The sequence below is a fragment of the Ailuropoda melanoleuca genome, chromosome 15 (assembly GCF_002007445.2).
Source record: "Ailuropoda melanoleuca isolate Jingjing chromosome 15, ASM200744v2, whole genome shotgun sequence".
NCBI lineage: Eukaryota > Metazoa > Chordata > Mammalia > Carnivora > Ursidae > Ailuropoda > Ailuropoda melanoleuca.
Genome location: NC_048232.1, coordinates 44,414,130 through 44,435,252, shown reverse-complemented (window position 1 = coordinate 44,435,252; position 21,123 = coordinate 44,414,130). Strand labels below are relative to the sequence as shown.

Below are 21,123 nucleotides of genomic sequence, written 5' to 3'. Positions count from 1 at the left end.
TTGCTAAACTTCAAAGTCCTATAACTCCAATCTACTCAATAGACTATGAGTCAATCTGTGCTCCTTTATCCCACCACCTACATGTGAAATCTCTCACAATCTTTCCACAGGATCAAATGTCAATGAGGTATTGAAACCAAATGGTTAGTATATCCAAAGATACTTCAGACCTAGAATGCCCCAGGATACAACTGGATTACTCAAAACCAAACTTGATCTGTACTTATACCACTAAAGCTGGGCCTGAACCAAATTAAGTCACTCAAGAGAAAAGATACAGGTTTATAACACAGTTTTCCTGATTCTCACACTATAAACAAATGATTTGGGGGGAAGGGATTACCATACTCTGAAATATGTGAGATCAAATTGCTTATTCCATTCCCACAAATCGGCGATTCTAATTCTCCCATCCATCAAAACTAGACACCTAATTCTTAAGTAAACAGGCATACTCTAAACTTTAAAAAAACTAAATTTATGGTATTTGTTATAAATCGGAAATTTTTTTTTAAGATTTTATTTATTTCAGAAAGAGAGAAAGTGCTCAAGTGCACGACGGGGGGAGGTGGCAGAGGGAGAGGGACAAGCATATTCCCCACTGAGCGGGGATCCCCATGTGGGGCTGGATCCCAGGATCCTGAGATCATGACCTGAGCTGAAGGCAGACACTTAACCGATGGAGCCACCCAGGCGTCCCAAATTGGAAATATTTTTGAAATAATGTTCTATATAACAGTAATGGACAAAATTCGAATTAATTTATTAAAGCTATTTCAGTGAACCTTAAGGTTAAGTGACTATCAATAATTATTCACTGGTTATAGTTTTGTTAGTATATGTGTGTTTTTTAACTTTTTAGGCTCTGAGGTTCTTCTAGTTCAGAAACACTTAAGTTAAAACTAGTAATTAAATATTCTATATAGAACAAAATGTCAGTTGACAGGGTGGCAGCATAGATTAGTAAAAAGATGCTAAGGCTCACTCCACTTTAGTGCCATCATTTTGTAAAATGAGAATACTATCTGTTTTTCTTATGCCATCTCTTAAGATAACGAAGTGAGAATAATGAAATTACTATGCCATATAAAATACTTAGAAACAAATGAAACTAGAAAAAGAGACTATGTTATCTGATGTCTAACTCTCTGAACTGTTATTTTTAAAAAGAGCATGGGGGGGGCACCTGGGTGGCACAGCGGTTAAGCCTCTGCCTTCAGCTCAGGGCGTGATCCCGGCGTTATGGGATCGAGCCCCACATCAGGCTCTTCTGCTATGAGCCTGCTTCTTCCTCTCCCACTCCCCCTGCTTGTGTTCCCTCTCTCGCTGGCTGTCTCTATCTCTGTCNAATAAAAATAAAATCTTAAAAAAAAAAAAAATAAAAAAATAAAAAATAAATAAAAAGAGCATGGGGAGTATTCAACAATGCATGGGATACTAACTCAATAACAACTTCCAGAGTTGCAGGTCTTCTCACCAGAGATCTTACAAATATTTCAGAGTCCACGTATAAATAAATAAACAAATAAGCCTCAACACTGGCTTCACCTTTAGCAAACAAGAATTCCCTTACCCTTTTCCATTCCATTCCTGAATCAGTAACACATTTTTTCCTAGCCCCCAGAACTAAGTGCCCCTAAGTTCCTCCTCCCACACAAACTGTTCCCCACAAGGTACCTTTACCTTTTTCTATCTGTTGGAAGCCCTTCCCTGATCTCATCATAGCCATCATTATCCTTCTTCTAAAGTCAGGAATCTGGTGATTCCTCTGGTGAATCACCAGATCCTCTCATAGGAGTGTTCCTCTCTCTCTTTTCTCTTCATTGCTGCAAGGCATACCATCACCATGGACCTGGAGCTTCTAAAGTTCCCCCTCTCTGGTAGTTTCTAGTCAGGGGATCCAAGAGAAGTTGCTTTTCCTGATAATGTGCTACTATAGATAAAACTGTATTTCTGCATCCCAAACTTAGAAACCTGCTTTTGTACTGTTCTTACTCTGTGTTAGATTCAGTGATGGGAATTCACAGAACATGATTATGCCTCAAAGAAATAAAAGAAAAAATATGATGAATGTTCAAATATAATATAATGCAGAAACTAGTAAGTAATAGGTAATGGGGAAGTTCCAAAATATTACTGGTATCTTTCAACCATTAAGCTTTTGTGGGCTAACACTGAGACCCAAGCATTTTAACTCACTGTTTCTAGAAGAAAAATACATGTTTTTGGTACATCCCACAATTCTTTCCTTTGACTGTTCTAACACTCTTAGCCTTTGAAACAGATGTTTATATTTCCATAGCATCTAATTCCATTCTTTAGATTGAATTCTAATACAAAAAAATGAACACAAATTGGACTTTTCTTAAATGCTCACTTAATGTACCTTATACATTTAAGGATTTTACATTAACAGTTTCATTTTAATAAATAACCTAAAATACAACGTACCAGTTACACAAGACAAATTAGATGAACACTCATCAGCATAGCCAGATCTTAGAAATAAAGAGAGAGGTGGGTGAAGGGGACTACAAGAATTCGACTAAGACCTAATGTATAACTGAAATACATGAAATAATAAAAGCTTTTATAAGACATAAAGGGATACATATCAAATATATCAAATATATTAAAAGGTCACTTATATGGGGCTAGTTATAAAGGAAAACAGAGAAACAGTCCTTTAATGAACCAATGATGATGGGTATGACACAAACTGAGGAATATGATTAACTCAATACTCCTGTCCTGTACTTGAGGTTAAACACTGATACTTCAAACATAACCATTCTCTTTCAGAGTAAACAGAGCTGCTCAAAAATTTAAACAATTTTTTAAATTGCAGTAAAGTATACGTAACATAAAATTGATCACTTCAACCATTTGCTAGTGTACAGTTAACAATAATTTTTATTGAAGTTGTCACTGTCCTTTTAATGCCTTTGACTGTGTAGAAGGATGATACTATATAAATATGAATAATCTTGTTTTGATTATCTTCTACTCTAAAAAAGCTATGAAAGAATCTGGGCTTTTATAAAAATAAATATTTACTGAACACTCACAGGAGAGCCCTACAGGTACCAAACAGAATGACCCATCATCATCGTACCATAAATTGTATTAATGTTTAAAAATTCAAACTTCATTTGCCCAAAGAACAGAGACAAAGGTGCAACAGATCAAGTTCACTAGGATTAAATCTTCTGAAATTTCTGTTTTCACTTTAAGCACAATGGTCCAGGAAAAGAACGTTCTGGATTTCTCCTCAAGTACTGCCTTTGAATAGTGCCCTGGAGGATCAGATAGTGCTACACACAGGTTCCAGGACTCCCTCCCTTAACCCTCTAGAGATAGGAGAAAAATATAGGGGAAAACTTCACAAGAAACTTGAAAGTGAAAACTATTAATGTTTTGCTCCCCACTCCCTCCTCATGAGCCAATGGGTCTCTTTATTTTAACTCTTTGTTTTCAGTTATCAGGATAAAAACTGACCTGATTAAATCTGTGGCAATTCAAAAATAGGTGGGAAAGATGTGTTTGACAGTGCATGTTCCCCTCAGCACAAAGGACAATAAATGAGAAAGAGTTATTGACCTGAATAATTCACTTTATAAGCACTTTCCAGTTGACAGATTAAATTCATCTGCAGTGATCACTACTACCTGTACCAAAGAGGTTCAGAGAAAATTTAAACAATGTAACTTCTTAAGGCCAAGCAATTGATTTTAAGTCCCCGGCATAGGGTTATAAGCACATCAACAGGTGATTTTATTACCTACTCAGTTGAACATTTCATCCTTCAGAAGTCTAAAAGTGTAACAATCTAAATCAATGATGATTAAAAATTCATTGTAAAGATGATCATTTAGGATTTTTTTAATACTAAATGTTGCTAAATATTTCATTATCTACCTAGTAGAAAGCATTCCACTTTTTAAACTAAATGTAGGCATTCTATAATTTTCATAGGTAGAAACATAGGTAAATAATCTCCCTTAACTTACAGCCCTTACTAGAGCTTCTATGACTCCTCCACCACCCCAAATCATTCAGTGATGTAAAAGTTCAATGGGCCCCAAGGGAAGAAGAAAACTTTTTTCCTAAAATGGACAAACCCAATCCTAAAGATGTTAGGAATAAGTTCCTTAATAATGCTAGCAATAAGGATGCCATGAAAAGCAGTATTTGAGTTTCAAAGGTGACTACTTTTATCACACTCTTTTAATCTTAACTTCAAATAAGATGAGATGCCCCTTGTTTGCAAAGGAGGAGCTAACAAATTTGTGATAATCTTGTAATAATCAAGAAAAAATGTGAAATAAATACAGGGAAAAGGATTTAAAAAAAAAATCAAGAGCAATTAAGCCTATATTCAACTATGTTTGTTTTATTACTATATTAACAATTTCTTACCTTGTGGAATTCTCTTCTGAGAAAAATAGATACAATTCTGTTCCTAAAAAAAAATTTCAGGTAGAAAAGTTGAAATGTTAGTTTCAAAACAGGAAGCCTCTTAAAAATAAAAAGTTAATAAACTGATAGAGTACATTCAGAATATCACGACATTTGGTATTACCAAAACTTGAGACAATAAGTCTCTAATAATAAAAGTTATTTTAATATTTTTATTAAAATATTTATAAAATTTATTATTTTTATTATTATGAAAACATTATTCTACTATCAAATCATTTCTTCTAGGTACATGGTGATATCTTGGCACATTTTCATATTCTAACTCAATTGGGTTTTACTCTTACCAGAATCTGGTATCCTGGAGGGTAGTTTTTAGGTATTATCCATATGTCATAAAATTCACCCTTTTAAAGTGTAAAATTAGTGGTTTTTACTATAGTCACAAAGTTGTGTAACCATCACCACCATATTATTCCAGAACATTTTCATTACCCCAATAAGAAACCCTGTACTGAAGAGTACATTTTTATTCGCAGGGAGTAACATCTGAAACAAATTTAATTTTAAAAGATATAAAAGAAGCATACTCTTCACAACACTATGATCAAAAATGATGTTTTTTAAAAAATGTATAGAACAGAGACTGGGAAGGAAAACAAATATCTAAACATTTTTAAAGTAGTTGTATTCAGATAGTGGTATTATGGTGACTCTTTTTCATGTATTTCCTCTAAAGCTATGATTTTATAATATTACCTTTATGGTTCTTAAAAAGGTACGACATGACATACATTTTCTAGAGCTACAAGCTCTAATTTGTACTACAATCCAAAGTAAAAACAGAAATACAAGTTGACACTTAAGAAAATGTCCACTATACTTTTTACTAAGTGTTTTTCAAAGTAGATATAAAGTTTAAAAAAATTTTGGCCACACTTACTAATCTGGTTGAAAAGCCACAGCTGCATCTTACTTTATGACAAATTGACTGTTTCATCACTTTTGCATCTGGGCATCTACTTCTTAATGGTCATTTCTGAAATAAAGATGTAGTCATTAAGAATATATTATAACAAAAACATCAAATCTGTAAGGACAATTTTCTAAACTTTAGTGTCTATAAAAGGAACTATCAAAAAATTTCTTGAGCAACCTTCTAATAACAAACATTAACAGGGCTGAGGATGAGGTGAGAGAGCTGGAATATATGCCATCATCCCACAGGTCCCGAATTATACACTTATGTTACACATACTGAGTATAAAGAGCTATAAATTCTTCAGTCCTCAATGCTTTCCACCCACCAGGGTCTTGCAATTCCTAAGAATGCCATTTACAGACTGGAAAAAGAAAAAAGGAAGATGTAGGAGAGGAACCCTAAAATTCCACATTCGAAAACAATAAATTAACTGATTATGCGTGTTTGTCTCCCCCCCAACACCTGTAAGAAAGGAAGCTCCAGAGATTTTTATTGGCTTTATTTACTAATACCTTTTGAGCACTTAGGACAGTGACTGCCACACAGTAAGTGCTCAGTAAATATTTATTGAAAGAATGAATAAACTGATGAATGATGTAACTGATGAAATATTTAACCTGGTACTATTTCAAAATGGCAAATTCTCAAAATGCCATTTCTTCCACACATACACCATTGATATCAATGCCAATTACAACATCATTATTGTTTCTTCCCCAGTAAACAAAGACCATAATTAAAAGACAAGATATGGTATCAGCCTTCAAGGAACAGAACAAAGGGCATAGATCACTTTGTGATTTTGTTACTGCAATCTTTGGGGAAAACTTCTTTGGGGGGGGGGAACTTCTGAAAGAGGAATTGCTACATATAAAATTTTGCTAAATATTGCTAAATGTTGCAAGTAGGCTGTTTTTTTTAAATATGTATGTTCTTTAGCTGCTTGTTGTGGAGACGGTAGAAATATAAGAAACTCTTTTACATGGAATAAAAAGTTCACAAGTCTCAAGAATAACCCTCAAGGAGACCAGTAGTTCCCTACTTCCCATGCTATACCTGAGTTAATATTCCACACAACGCTATTCTTTTTGTAAAAAAAAAGGGGGGGTAGGACTACAAATATTAACACAGACTTGCGGTTTTTTTCTTTCAAAAAGGAAAAAGCATCGGAAGGATAAACCAGAATAATTTTTAAATGGTTAGCTATAGAAAAAAGAGAAAGCAGGATGGAAGTGACAGGGATGGAAGTCAGACTTCTCAGAACTTGTTTTACCATGTTTACGTTGGAGACGTGTTTTAAGGTCAAATGAACATCAAATCATAGTGACATTTTGAACATAAAAATGGTAACAACTACCACTGATTGAAACATTAATTTTTTTTCTTTTAAAGATTTATTTATTTATTTATTTAGTTATTTATTTATTTGAGAGGGAGAGAAAGAGAGCACACGCAAGCAGAGGAAGGGGCAGAGGCAGAGAATATCCAAGCAGACTTCCACTGAGCGTGGAGCCCAACATGGGGCTCCATCCCATGACCCATGAGATCAGGACCTGAACAGAACACCAAGAGGCAGATGCTAAACTGACTGAGCCACCCAGGTGCCCCTAAACATCAAATAGATTTTTAAAAATCAAGGTCATCTCTAGAGGTTGCTATAGCACTTAACTTATTCTAAAAGTTGATAAAGGGAAAGAATCAAGCGCTTATCCTGGCTTTCTTATATGAAAAATACCTTAAAGTAACCAAGCAGTCAATAAGTGAAAGCTCTTTTTTATAGGATTCCAAATTATAAATGTAGAAGGAATGATAAAACTAGAAAATCGTCATTTTGTAACATGTAATGAAATAACTGATCTAAAAAATGATCAATGGTTGCTAAAACCATTAGGTAAAAGACTAATGGGAAACTTTATAATGGATAAATTAAGTAGACAAAATTTGAACCCAAGAATTAATCTTAACATCATTTAAAAATGGGTCAAACACTATGTGCAGAAATATCCACTGCTACCCATTAAGTGTTCATCCTGGGAGCTCCAGTTTCAAAAGACATCCATAATGTTACCACTTTTAACACTTCCACTCTGACCACCATGGTCCACGCCACCTTCGTTCTCATCTGCATTACTCTAATAGTTCCCTATCTGATCTCCCAGCCTCTCCCTTTGCTCACCTCAGTAAGTCAGTCAGATTCGTCCTTTTCAAAAGAAAGTCAGATGTCATCTTTCTGCTCAAACCCTTGAACTGAGTCCATCTCACTACTCTAAAACCAAAACCCCTAACAAAGGCCATAAGGACCATGATCTGATATTTCCCGTCCACATCTCTTGAACATCATCTCCTACCACTCTCCCCCTTGTTCACTCCATCCCAGCCACACTGGCCTCTTTCCTTTCATTAAACATTTCAAGCACATTCTCACTTCAGGGCCTCAGGACTTGTCTTTCTCTCTGTCTGGAACACCAGGTATCTCTCTGTCTTATTCCTCCTCCACTTCCTCTAGGACTCGGTTTTTACAAGTTATCTCATCAACAGATAGGTCCTGTACCCTAGGCGAGCCCAAAATATCTGCCTCAGATTTTCTTATCTGGCAGAGAATATGTAAGGAGAAATATTTTGGAGATGATAATCATCCAAAATATGAAAGTCACCAATTACCATATCTCTGTGTCTAAACATCTGGAGAACTATACCGTCCCTTTTAAAAGATTCTTACAGGCCCAACTTCAAAGAATTAATGAAGATATAGCCACCATAGGGTGCTTTTCTGTTGTTGTTTTGTTTTTAAATCATCTGTATCACAACTCTAGGAAGGAGTGGTAAATGATTTGAATTAAAAAAATCCCATTAAAGGGGCACCCGGGTGGCTCAGTCGGTTAGGCGTTCGCCTTTAGCTCAGGTCACGATCCCAAGGTCCTGGGATTGAGCCCCGCATGCGGCTCCCTGCTCAGCGGGGAGTCTGCTTCTACCCCTGCTCATGTTCTCTCTCTCTCTCAACTAAATAAACAAAATCTTTAAAAATAAATAAATAAATAAATAAATCCCTTTTAAAAACAACAACTAGCAAAATAAATGGCCCTTTCCTCCCACTCCTTTAGGGACTTCTCTTTGGGATTACATTGTAAAGTTCCCAGGAAAAGTTTAAATTACTTTCAAATTTGTTACCTTTAAGCACCATGACCACCAGAAAGAATCAAAAGAACTCACTAATTCTAACATGACTAGACTAGCTACGACATGGTAGGGATGTTTGAACTTAATTATTTTTCTTTAAATAAACAAACTCCCCTGGGCTAAAGCCTATTCTGCCTTTTAAACATCCTGTGGCTGGCAAGCTTCAGAGTCTTAAGAGAGATAGCCAGGGGACAGAGAAAACAGCAAGTATGACTCAGTGATCACATTTAATAGTCTCTGAAGACCAAAACAAAGATACCAGTTCTGGCAAGAGATCTCTAGAATTGCCCTAAAACTGACTTATCCACATATTTTTCATCTGAACAATCTATTTTCACTTAGTTTAAGGTTCACAAAGCACTTGTTATGTGCCTATAACAGACCTTAGGTACAAAAATAAACTAAGAGTACAAGAAAACAATCAGCGGGGTTCTAAGAGTTGGATGATGAAATTTAATGTTAAAATCTGCTTTGTTTGGGGAGGGGGGTGAAGAGAAGTCTTGAGTATTTTTGTGCAGAAATACCCCCACTCATTTAGAAATCAGATTTCAGCAAGTTCAACCACTTCAAAGAAGGCTTGTGATATTAAAAGTAACCTTTCTTGAGCAACTCTTTTTTTTTTTTTTGAGAGAGAGAGAGAGAGACGGAGAGTGCGTGTGAGCACAGAAGGGGGGGGCAGCAGGGACAGGGAGAAGGAGAGAGAATCTCAAGCAGGCTCTACCCCCAAGCAGGGCTTGATCTCATTACCCTGAGATCATGACCTGAGCCAAAATCGAGTCAAATGTTCAACCGACTGAGGCACCCAGGTGCCCCCTTCTTGAGCAACTTCTGTGTGCCAATTATTGACATTAGCTCACTTAATTCTCAGAACTTCTCTGTGGGAAAGGTATTAACAAAGCACACAGAGTGGTTAAATAACTTGTCCAAACCAGAAAGAAACAGCTCCAGGATGCAAAATCTGTCTTTCTTTTCACTATTATAACATGCAGTACTGGAATGAAATTATTAGTCACAAATACCACATACGCCCTATAAGAGTAACATGTAAATCCAGGTGGCTCATGTAAGAAATGTGTTCCATTCTTCCAAAGCTGCTTTAGATAAGAGAACAAAGGGGGAAGATTCACTGTTATATATTAATAAGAAACCTATGGCATTAAGAAATGAATCAGAAAAATATGCTACATTGAGATCTAAGGGAACTAAGTAACTAAACTAGTCACACCACAGCTCACTAACTAGTATTCTTTCACAATGATTAACCTGTATCACCTCTAGGTCACTGATGGCTATTCCATACACTCAGAGGAGTCAGGGAAAAAATACTAAGATTTAATAGACGGGGTACACAGGTATTTATCAAAACAGTTTTTGTACTTTTCCGGATGTTCTGAAATATTTCTTTCACTCCTAACATATAGATATATACAAATACATACATTAAAGTATCCCATTTGTTTCTTAAAATTTACAACAAAATTAGTAAAGATTCCTGATTTTCCTTTTGTAGAAAATTCTCTCATGTGGAACACCTTACTTCCTGACTCCATGAGATAACACTTATTGGCCTCAGTTCTTTATACTGAACAGAATCTAATGTTTAATGAGGCATCAATCAGAAAATATTTTGTAGAAATATTTTTTCAGAAATGTAAATTTGATTATTATTAGATGCACCCACTGCCTATGACACAATAAAATAAATAAAAGTAACATACTTATTGTAAAATAAAAAGGCAATTACAATCAGGACACATCACTGAGGAAAGGTAGCCTTGCTTCACTGGTGTCCCTAGTCATGTGGAAGAGTTGAAAATTCCTTGGAACTAATTATCCCCACTGACTAAAAAACACTCCATTTAAATAACTGGACTCCTTTACAGAGAAGAGATTCAACAGATTGATGATTTAAAGTTTCCAAAGGCCTAAATACATATGCTGGTCTTCTAAATACTTGATTGTGTCCTGGGAATTGTCAGCATAAATTAACACACAAAAAAATCTCTCTCAACTTTAATTCATTGCACTAATGGTTAGGAATGATGAAAGGGAGGACACACTCTCTCCCAGAACACCAATTATGAATAATACAACCTTATTTTTATTAAAAAAAAAAAAAAACCCTTAGGATTTTCGTGCTTCTCTCTCAATGACAAAATACTTCATGTGCAGACCTACCATTAAGACTAAATAAAGATAATGGGATAGCTTGTATGGTTCTGAAGTCAATGTCGGGGGCATCACCTATAGCATTTGCTACTTTTGTTTTATATTTTAAGAAAATGGAAGTACACAGCATACAGAGTATTTTTTCTTAAAACTTCATCACACACACAATCTCTCCCTACCGTGAATGTTTGTCTCTTTCTCTCTCTCCTTCCTTTCCTTCCCCTGGCACTCATACACACAGCATGAGTAACTATTATTTTTAAAAACTTTTGTTTTGAATACAAAAATGCTAGGCACATGCTGGCCATGATATAAAATGTATTTCTTACTAAGAAACAATAGAAAAATCTTAACATGTGATTCTATGTATGTAGAACATCAAGGTAAATATTTCCAGAGTTAATTTTCTTCTATGTTTTCAACATTATCCATAACAAGGAGATTTATACAAATCTAAGTATCAGAGTCTGTGGCTTTATTGTTTTTCATGAATTTTAACACTATACACAATAAAATAGTCACTATGGAGTGGCTTGATATTAAAGCAGGTTTACCTTTCTTTCAGGAAGCTGAGTTACTTGAATACCAAAAGACCTCAGTATTTGATACCTTCTTCTTGAAGATGCTGTCATCATTAAGGATGTGTCCCAGGAACTGTCACCCAATTCCATTAATGTCCTCAAAAGTGGAAACAATGTTTATAATGCTCACTTCAGCCCTTTTCTTTTCTACTTGCTAACCCATATCTTCAAAAATAGAAATCAACCAAGAAGGAGTAATAATTTTTTTCTAAATTTCTCCTTTATCTGTTAGGAAGAAAATACCATCTTCATTCTTTAGTAGTTCTGGTGGGCTCTAAATATTTTTCAGCAATATATTAGAGACTTTTTTTTCCACAACCAAAGTCTTTTAAGATAATTTCTCATGATGGGTATTGTAGAAGAGACGAAAAGAAAGAAGGAATGACCAATGTCTTCAACTAGTTCCCAGCAAATTAAAAAGCCGAATTTATATCACATGAAAAGACCTTCAATAAACCCATATCCTAAAACACCCAATACAAGCTCTACCTGTTTTCTTTGAACTACAGCTATTAAATACTGTTCTCCTAAAAATCCACAGAACTTTTAGTTACAGCCATCAGATAATTCAAAGGGATTCAGCTGCCCTACATAACTTGTGCCTCCTTCACGACACATAAAGAACTTGCTTAATATTCTATATTTAAATGGCATGTAGGGGGGGGAAATGCTAGGAAGGAGGGTGAGAAAGACAAGCCTTATAAATTGGCCATACTAGAAATAACAGAACAGATTTTGAGAGTAGCAGGGGAAAAAAAACTGTGAAATCATTTTATATTTTACAGGTGAAGAAACTGAAACAGCTTATGAGCAAAGAAAGAACTGAAGTTCACATTATAAATGGTATTTTTCCCCAGAGCTACCCATCCCAACAAATCTATAATAAGTATTTTAGCTTAATGCATACATAACATAATCAGAACGGAGTGCCATGCTGAAGAGTTTAAAAGAATGCACGAATTCTGAGTACAGTACGTTAAGTAAGGGAAATCAGAAACGGCCTATGTGTCCTTTAGGAATGACAGAATTCCAATAAGTAACCTGTTTCCCTGCTGCAGCTCTTTAGGACAGTCTGCTCTTTAGGACAGTCTGGGTTGGATGGATCACCGTTCTGGCCCAGCAGGACATCTCTTAAAAGATGACTAATTAAATTCACCATTAGCTAATGTCCATAAAGATAAGAAACTTATCTATATGAAAACATCATATTTTCAACCTGGTAGATTAATAAGAGGACTACTGCCCATTTGAGGATTGCTGGCCCACTAAAAATGTTAATAAAAGAGGCTTAAATCTCAGGGTAAAGTAGTAGAATAGTCGAGTAAATAACATAATTGCATTTATACAAAACTCCTTTGTATACAGCCGGCATTGGACAAAACAAATCCATAGAAAAATAAGAGTTCTCAAATTAAAATTTATATCCTAAGAAAGAATAGACGGAGGAAAGGACAAGAAACATAGTGTATTCAATATTAAAAATGTAATATGTAAAGAAGACAAAAATCACTTTTAATTTCATGGGCCTTTACCTTACATCCTGTATTTCTCTAGCACCCACCCCACATTTAGACTGCCTACGAGAGTATGTGTGTGGAAGGGCGCTTGATCTACTCACTTTCACAAAAATTACAGCTGCCCATTTAGTCCCAAAGGCACAAGTGAATAAAATAACATTATTATAAAGCTCTATTTTGGTAGCACAGAAAAATCTGCAGGACAGACAGACTTGTGCTAAAGCAATAATTAACAAGAGTTGTGGTTGATGAAGAAATACTCCAACTTGGCTGACATCATAGTAACTATGGGAGTTTCTCTTTATGATTCTTCCCCCCCCAAACCAAGTTGGATACATCCCAAGTTAAATAACAGCTCCTGTTTATTACCCCTAGATATCACATATTTTTTAGCTTTAAAATAGAAGTACATAAGTCAATTTAAAATGGAAACTGGTACAGAGGCTTAAAACTCAGTTTACTCTAAAGAAAGCACTGAATCAAACTTAAAAAAAAAAAAAAAAGGCCTCAATGACTTTCCTAAAGCAGAGAAGGGGGAGTTCCACTGTGTTTCAAGCTGCCATTACAAACAGCAAAGGACACAAAGAATGATGCTGCTTGTAGGATAACATGTGTGTCATGTGCCCCCCCCAGCATTCCTTCCATATGTATTTGTGTCTCCTTGGTGTGTGTGTGTGTATGTGTGTGTGTGTCTGATATTTCTCCCTTCCTGCCACAGTCTTGGTCACTCTATGTCCCCTCTCCTTCTTGTCCATCTGTCTCCCTTACATTCAGCAACTGGCTTCCAAGCACTGATATTCGGGAAGAAAGCACTGTATCAGGCTATAGCCTGTGGCAAAGTCACAAAATGAGAAATGACAATTCACAAAATGAGAAAAAGAATTAGAAATTATTCAGTCATTTGAAAATAGAGAAAATTAAAGCCACAGATTTTCAACTTCCTTTAAAATACCTAAATACATATATATGCCACATATAAGATTTTAATAAATTCAGTGGTCAATCTAACAGATTTATTTACAAGATTTTGAAATAAATGTATTGGGGGGATTTTTTTAAAGAGCCAGTTTAATACAGAGGTTATAAGCACAGGCTTTGGAATCATAGCTCTGAGTTTGTGTCTCGGCTCTGAACTGACTAACTGTAGGATCTCTCTTGGTCTATTATTTCATGTCGATCGCTGTGAGGACGATCCGTGATAGGGCTTGTGAGACACTTTAAGCATGGTGACCATCACAGTGAGGACTCAACACATACTACATATAAAACATCCGTTGCAGTCAATGTTTATCTTTTTTTTTGGTCTGCCTAGCATCTGAACTTGCCTGTAGTTTGGGAACTTCCCCAACTTACAATTTCAGAAGGTCAAATAGTTTTCTGCATCTTAAATTTGAGAATCCACCGCCCCAATTTTATGATTTCGAAAGATTAAACACTTTCCCACATGTCCTATACATGTAGGACATGGGTTCTGCCAAATACACATGCCCAGCCCAGACTACACAAATGGACAACTAGTGAGCAGGCGAAATCAAGACCAAAAGGAACTCTCTCCCACATTAACGGAGGAGTAATTGCAGCAAGGTCAAGTCCAGGGCAGAGGTGGCAGCATTCAGAGTCATCCAGAGCTAGCCGTGTCACTGGGGCAGGCTGTGGCGTCTGTCAGTCTGTCTCTAGATGCTACCAGCATCCTCATGGGAATCATTGTGCAATGTGATTTTGGGCATTGTTTCTGGCTGCTTAGCCCTGAATACTGGTTCTCTAACCCTGGAGCAACAATTTGATGAGCCCCTGAGCTCTATTCGTATCCTTTTAAAACATGCGATATGCTTGAATTGGTTTTTACTGCCACCAGGAATTCTTACTGACAAATCAGGTAAGGGTAACATTCATTTTTACTTGCCCCACCCTGACATGGGAAAAGAGACTCTATTTTGAATCTCTCTGGAGACACAAAAGTATTGTTCACTTTCAACCAACTGATTTATCCTGTAAGGTCTTAGAAATTTATTCTTACACATTTCAGATAATCGCTCCTAATTTAGAAGATGAGAAAAAACTCATCAATTTTAGATTTATTTCAAAAGAATACAATCAATAATAAGCAATGACACAAGAAAATAACTAAACGCAAGGAGTGACTATACTGAGGTAACAGAAATTACCCTACCACACCTAAAACCACCTTCTATCTATTCTCAACAGCTTTCTTCCCGGCAGGAGTTACTCACTTTGAGGTTCTACAACAAGGGGCAACCTCTGCCTTTTAGGGGTCATTTTAAGGTCAAAATTTAAAAAAAAAATCATTGTCAAAGGCCTTAAATAGTCCTCTTTTGTTTTAACAAACAACTTGGTAAAATATCTGTATTTGACAAAACTATTCAATTCTCTGTTAAAACGGTGCAGAGCAAGTAAGTGCCTGATTGCCACAGGCTGACTTTTCAACATATAAAACACACTCCTCTTCCTCTGCCAGATTTCTCTGCAGGGCTACTTTACAGTTCATTAATGCTTTCCCCACTGTTTAGAATGTTAAAGCTCAAATATGTTAATTTTATTACTTGTCAATATAAATGTGATACAAGGTTTGTGGGGAGGGTGAAACTGGGGGACTCTATGTGTTTTGTTTTGTTTTGACTCTCAGGAGCCAGTTACCATATAGAGTTAAAACTACACTTTAATGACTAGAAGAACAATCTAAACAAAATCAAACATAGCTTTAAAAAAAACTGATAGTCTTTTCAGATTAAAATTCAGAAAAAATAATCAAGCATTTGGAAATGCATATTGACATCTAATAAATACCTAAAGCATTAAAAATTCAGTAGGAAAAAAACTGAATTTTGGCAGAGATTTGTGGGGAAAGAAAAAAGGCCACAGATTTTTAGGGTTCATGACAATCATGCATTAGATGTCCTAAATTATGTTATAGGACAAAAGTAGCTGAGGTCATAAAAGTTAAAGACAGCTCACTCAAGGAACCTACCTTCTGATTTCTAGCTGAGTAATATCATTAAAACGTCTTCAGCCTCTCCTTCAAATTGAGTCAAAATAAAACTCATTGAACACCATATGGTTTTAATTCCTGGATTTAAAAATAACAAAAAAAAAAAAATTAAAACCAAGGCAAGTGATTTCGAAATCCAACTGTTAATACTCTTTTTAATATAAATAAAGGTCTGATTTACGATACTTTATAAATACCCTGGACTTATCAATGTGCAAAAAGTCATCAAGAAAAGTAAATACTTTTTATAGTGTCCATAACTTCATTTCTATATAACTTTCAAGATGTGTTATAAAGCGAAATCATTTTTGCCTATGTGCTAAGGGATATTTCATTAATCACCAGTTATAATTTATTGACTGTAGTTTACTACGTAAATTATACCTAAACAACATAAATTCAAACTTATGCCATTTAACAACGACAAAATTTTTCTGGTTATAATCCACCTGCCCTAAAAGAAGACTATAATCCCTTACAGAAGAGTTCTTGCACTTGATTGAAGCTAAACATAGCTTTCTAGTTAGGGAGTAAGAAGAAAAAGTTCACACAGAACCTAACTCTTCTTTAAATGAGACATGTTCAAAAAAAAAATAAAATAAATGAGGCGTGTTCAAGTCAGCCTTACAAGCTAGCTCTATTTGTGTTTCATGAGAGGCCTAGAAGAAACAGGACTAAAGAGGACCTAAGGCTATTTCTGGATTACTACTCTATAATGAGGAATAATTTATGCTATCAAACAACAACAGTAACAATCAAAACGCTTTAAAAAGCAGGCAGATGAGAGCTAACAAACTCCTATCAAAATAAGGTACAAGAACAAAAAATACTTGAAAACCCAAAGAGAAAAGGGAGTGACTATGTGTACAAAGAGACAAAGTTTAAAAAGGAGAGCAAACCCAAGGTGATATACAGCACTGCTACTTCCCCTCCTTCAAAACTGACCAAACAGGTAACAGGTGACAGCTCTATAGAGCTTGGCAAAAGCCTCGGAAACCTCTAGATGGTTATTACAAAGCAATGGGAGCTGTCACACCAAACAAAACACTGCCATTCCTGGTTTAGATTGACTGGAGGAAGATTATAGAGAAAAACCATTAAGGAGGGAATGAGTATAAGGAAAAACAGTAACAGGAAGAGCCCCAAATATCTACTGAGATTTTTTTTTTTAGGTTACATACAGTGTTTCATTTAATGCTCACAACAAACTTTAACACAGACCTGTGCACTTTACCACTCCTCTTAACGGATCATGGAATTCAACAACTGACCTAACCCTCTAGTCATCCTCCCACATAATTGGACCAGAACAGATTTTTTTTAATACAATGTTAATTATTTAAGTAATATCATGTTTTTAATTGAAAGCCTAGAAAACATAGTGGATGTACCAAAAGTCATGTCTTTTTTTACTGTTTCTATAATTAATATTTTCATGAACACCTTGTGCATAAATTTCTGTGCACATTTTTATTCCATTTATAATACTTTATAAATGGAATTCTGGGTCAAAGAGTGTGAGTACATTCTGCCAAAACATCTGATTTTCATATTACCGAAATGATGAAGGGATGATGGTTCCTTGAGAAAAACAATTATGCCTTCTTCTCGCTTGCATCCACAACGCTTAAGTGCATAAGCAAGTTTTCTGTAACTGCTGACCGAATGGTGGAGGGTTCTCTTCCCTCAGCACACAGTCTCGGAAGTGAGATGTTAGAAGAAAACAAAGCATGCCAGAAACCAAAGTCACCAATGAGCTGCCTGAAACTCTTCTTCAGAAGAAAAGAGCATGAATATTGACACTGTTATCTAATATATTTCTGTTGAAAAGAATCTGGGAATCTTAGATTATATTTAAGAATACAGGGGCGCTTGGGTGGCACAGCGGTTAAGCATCTGCCTTCGGCTCAGGGTGTGATCCCGGCGTTATGGGATCGAGCCCCACATCAGGCTCTTCCGCAATGAGCCTGCTTCTTCCTCTCCCACTCCCCATGCTGTGTTCCCTCTCTCGCTGGCTGTCTCTATCTCTGTCAAATAAATAAATAAAATCTTTAAAAAAAAATACAGAATTTTAACAGGTATATAACACATGGAGGACACTACTTCTCCCAGATTAAATTATTATCTAGATGCCATATCTGTTATTGCCCAAGGAGATCATTTCCGAACATGTTCATATACAAAAGACAAAGAACTAAATATTTTAATAGTAGCTAGATTTGTCATTTTACTTTGATTTTCTATCAAAAATCATCATCTATTATCATCAGATGCTAATGATATTATAGGAAATAATCTTCCCATAAAGACGAAAAAAGGCTTCACCATAAAACAATGTGCCAGGCATTGATCTAGCCTGCGGAAGTAGTCATTTAATTCTCACAACATTACATGGTAGATATTACCTCTATTTTATAGGTTAAAAAAAACTAAACCACAGAGAGGTTAAGAAACTTGCTTATTTATCTGAACCCAGGCATTTTCACCACACAGAACTGACCTCCAGTAACAAGCAAAAAGCACATAACAGTTTCTGGCATAACTGTCAGTAGACACTGGTGATAAAGGGCATGAGGACAATATACTTGCTAGAAAGCAGGAAATTCAATCAGTCCAGGTGGATTAATTTTCATTTAGTAAATAATTGTTTATTACTTATTGTGGACCAAAAACTGTATGAGAATGTGGGAATGCTCTCCAAACTTTGTGAAACACTAGGCCTAAGAAAGAAAGGAGACAGATCATATAATGTAGTTATCTAGTATAGACAGACCTAATGTAGTTAGAATGATTGACAGGTGTCATGGCCCAGAAGGAGAAATTAATTCTGCCAAGAGCACTCAGAGAAGTTGCACAGAGGAAGAAATACCTCAACTACACTTTTACAGAAATTTCTAGGTAACAGTCTATCTCCCAAAATCACTCCCCACTTCTGTGCCAGGCTCTCACTGCTATGAAACTGCTGTAGCACCAGAGAATATATCTTAGCACAGTGGGCCCATCCTGGGTATGCTAGAGGGAGGGAAGAGGAGGTTGTAATAGGTCTGAGGAATCAAAACCAGCCAACCCAAAAGGAATCAGGGATAATGAAGGAGCACATCTATAAACCCTAATCTGATAGACAATACAACTATAAGGCTGTCTTTATTTGTCTGGCACATCTGTATCTAAATTCCTAATTAAAAAAAAAAAATTGGGGCACCTACGTGGCTCACTTGGTTAAGCATCTGACTCTTGATCTCAGCTCAGGTCTTGATCTCAGGGTCATGAGTTTAAGTACCATGTTGGGCTTTAAAAAATAAATAAATAACTGGGTGCCTGGGTGGCTCAGTCAGTTAAGCGTGTGCCCTCAGGTCATGATCTCGGGGTCCTGGGGTGGAGCCCCACATCACACTCCCTGACTCCTCAGGGAGTCTGCTTCTCCCTCTCCCCTGCCCCTACTCATGCTCTCTCTCACTAGCTCTCTCTCTAATAAATAGTTTTTTAAAAAACTGAATTTTAAAAATGATAAACAAGGAATTTAGGGGGGAAGAGCAGACATTCAGTTAAGCAAGACTGACCTTGACTCCTTCCTAAAACCTCACCTTAAAAGGTTAGAATTTTTAGAATATAAAACCCATAAGAATAAAGAAAATGAAGAAAGATACAACAGCAAATGAGAGAAGTCAACAATATTCTGGAAGCCAGAAAGGGGAAAAAAAGTGGTAACTAAATTAACGAGAACAAGAAAGCTGAAACCTAAACCCAAGAAGCAGCCATCAAGAAGCAAGCTGGTGAAGACAGGAAGTAGAACGGTTGCTAGGGGCTGCGGTGGGAAACGACATGGGGAGTTAGAGTTGGGTAGGGACAGCTTCAGTTTGGGCTGATGTAAAAATTCTGAAGATTGATGGACAGTGGTGACCGTTACACAACAATGTGAACATACTTAATACCACTGAACTATACACTTGAAAGTGGTTAGGATGGAAAATTTTAGGTTATGTATATTTTATCATATTACCACAATAAAAAAAGAGAAGTAAGTTGATGCATGCTGGAGAAATTCAGATATTCGAAGCATGACGAAGACAAAAACGCGGCACGGGGCTAGAAATGAGATGACAGACTAAAACTTCATTTAAGTGGCCTCCTCCCAAAAACCAATCTTTTCCTCATCCCTGATGAAAGAAAGTCTAGAGATGCATCTCTGGGGACGATGGAGCAGAGACCCCGATCTCAGGAACACAAGCCACAACTGAAAGCAAGACGAAATTCCTTACTGAAAAACAGGAAGAATTATGTGAAAGTCTGCATTCTACATAGGATACAGAAGGCAGTCTCCAAGACAAAAATGAGGCAAAGAGACTGCCTGATATATCCAGCCATATTGAAAGCTTAGATTTGTCAGAGAATTGCAAATGGATTAATAATAGGCACAAAGCACATAAAATTTCAAACTCGGATAATTATTTGAAAAAACAATTAAGTTGGACAATAAAGGAAATGCAATCCCAGTGAATTTGTGACGCAGCTGTGAAAAATATTTGCATAGTCATAATAATTTAAATACTAAATAAAGAATTTACCCAAAAAATCCGATAGCCTATAAAAGGAACATGACAGAAAAGGAAGTTTATGTAAATGTTTGCAGGCAGTAGATTAATTACAATGACTAATCCTCATCTTTCTTAGAAGGAAGTCAAAATGAACTACTACTAAAATGAACTACTACCTAAAATGAAAAGCCAACACAAAGCAGAACTGACTTAGAATATCAGAACAAATAGTTAAAAGAACTGAAACTAATTGCCTCTAAAGACTGGGAATTAGAGGTAAAAAGAAGAGAGAGGACAACTGCTGTTTTTATAAGCTTTCAAATATTACTCGACTTTTAAAACTACATATATACAAATATCACTTAAATGTTTAAATAAAAATAAAAAAATAAAAAAATTTGAAGAGGTAAAGCAGATTCTGTCATGTTAAAAAGATCTAAAACTGTCTCAATTGAGTACACATCACTTTTTCAAACTATTATGTTGATTTCTGTCAATTCTACTGAATTTTCAGTAGTACTGAGGTCCAGTGTACTAAATACCTTTCTTATAACACAATTCATGAGCTGATACAGTATGCAATTCACTGGAGGAATACTTTGGGCATGTAGCAATTCTAAAGCCTAACTGTTTAAAACTACTCCATAAACACAGTGTTTTATTTATTCTTTCCCCCAAGAATATATATTTGGATATATTTATACAAAAGCTTATATTATTTGTAACTCTTGGGTCA

At 35.9% G+C, this 21,123-nt stretch overlaps 1 protein-coding gene across 6 annotated transcripts in view; it reads right to left on the bottom strand.

Moving 5' to 3' along the window:
• Window positions 1-21,123, bottom strand: part of FRS2 (fibroblast growth factor receptor substrate 2) — a 107,713-nt gene that overhangs the window by 53,993 nt on the left and 32,597 nt on the right. For 4 of the 6 annotated variants that reach the window (XM_034644557.1, XM_034644562.1, XM_034644561.1 and 1 more), the window contains exons 2-4: window positions 15,832-15,930; window positions 5,363-5,458; window positions 4,420-4,462 (exon numbers count right to left, since the gene is read on the bottom strand). The gene's annotated coding sequence lies outside the window, so the exon portion shown is untranslated. Of the gene's footprint in view, window positions 1-4,419; window positions 4,463-5,362; window positions 5,459-15,831; window positions 15,931-17,408; window positions 17,823-21,123 lie in introns of those variants that run through there. The other 2 variants (XM_034644560.1, XM_034644558.1) reach the window with 2 other exon arrangements.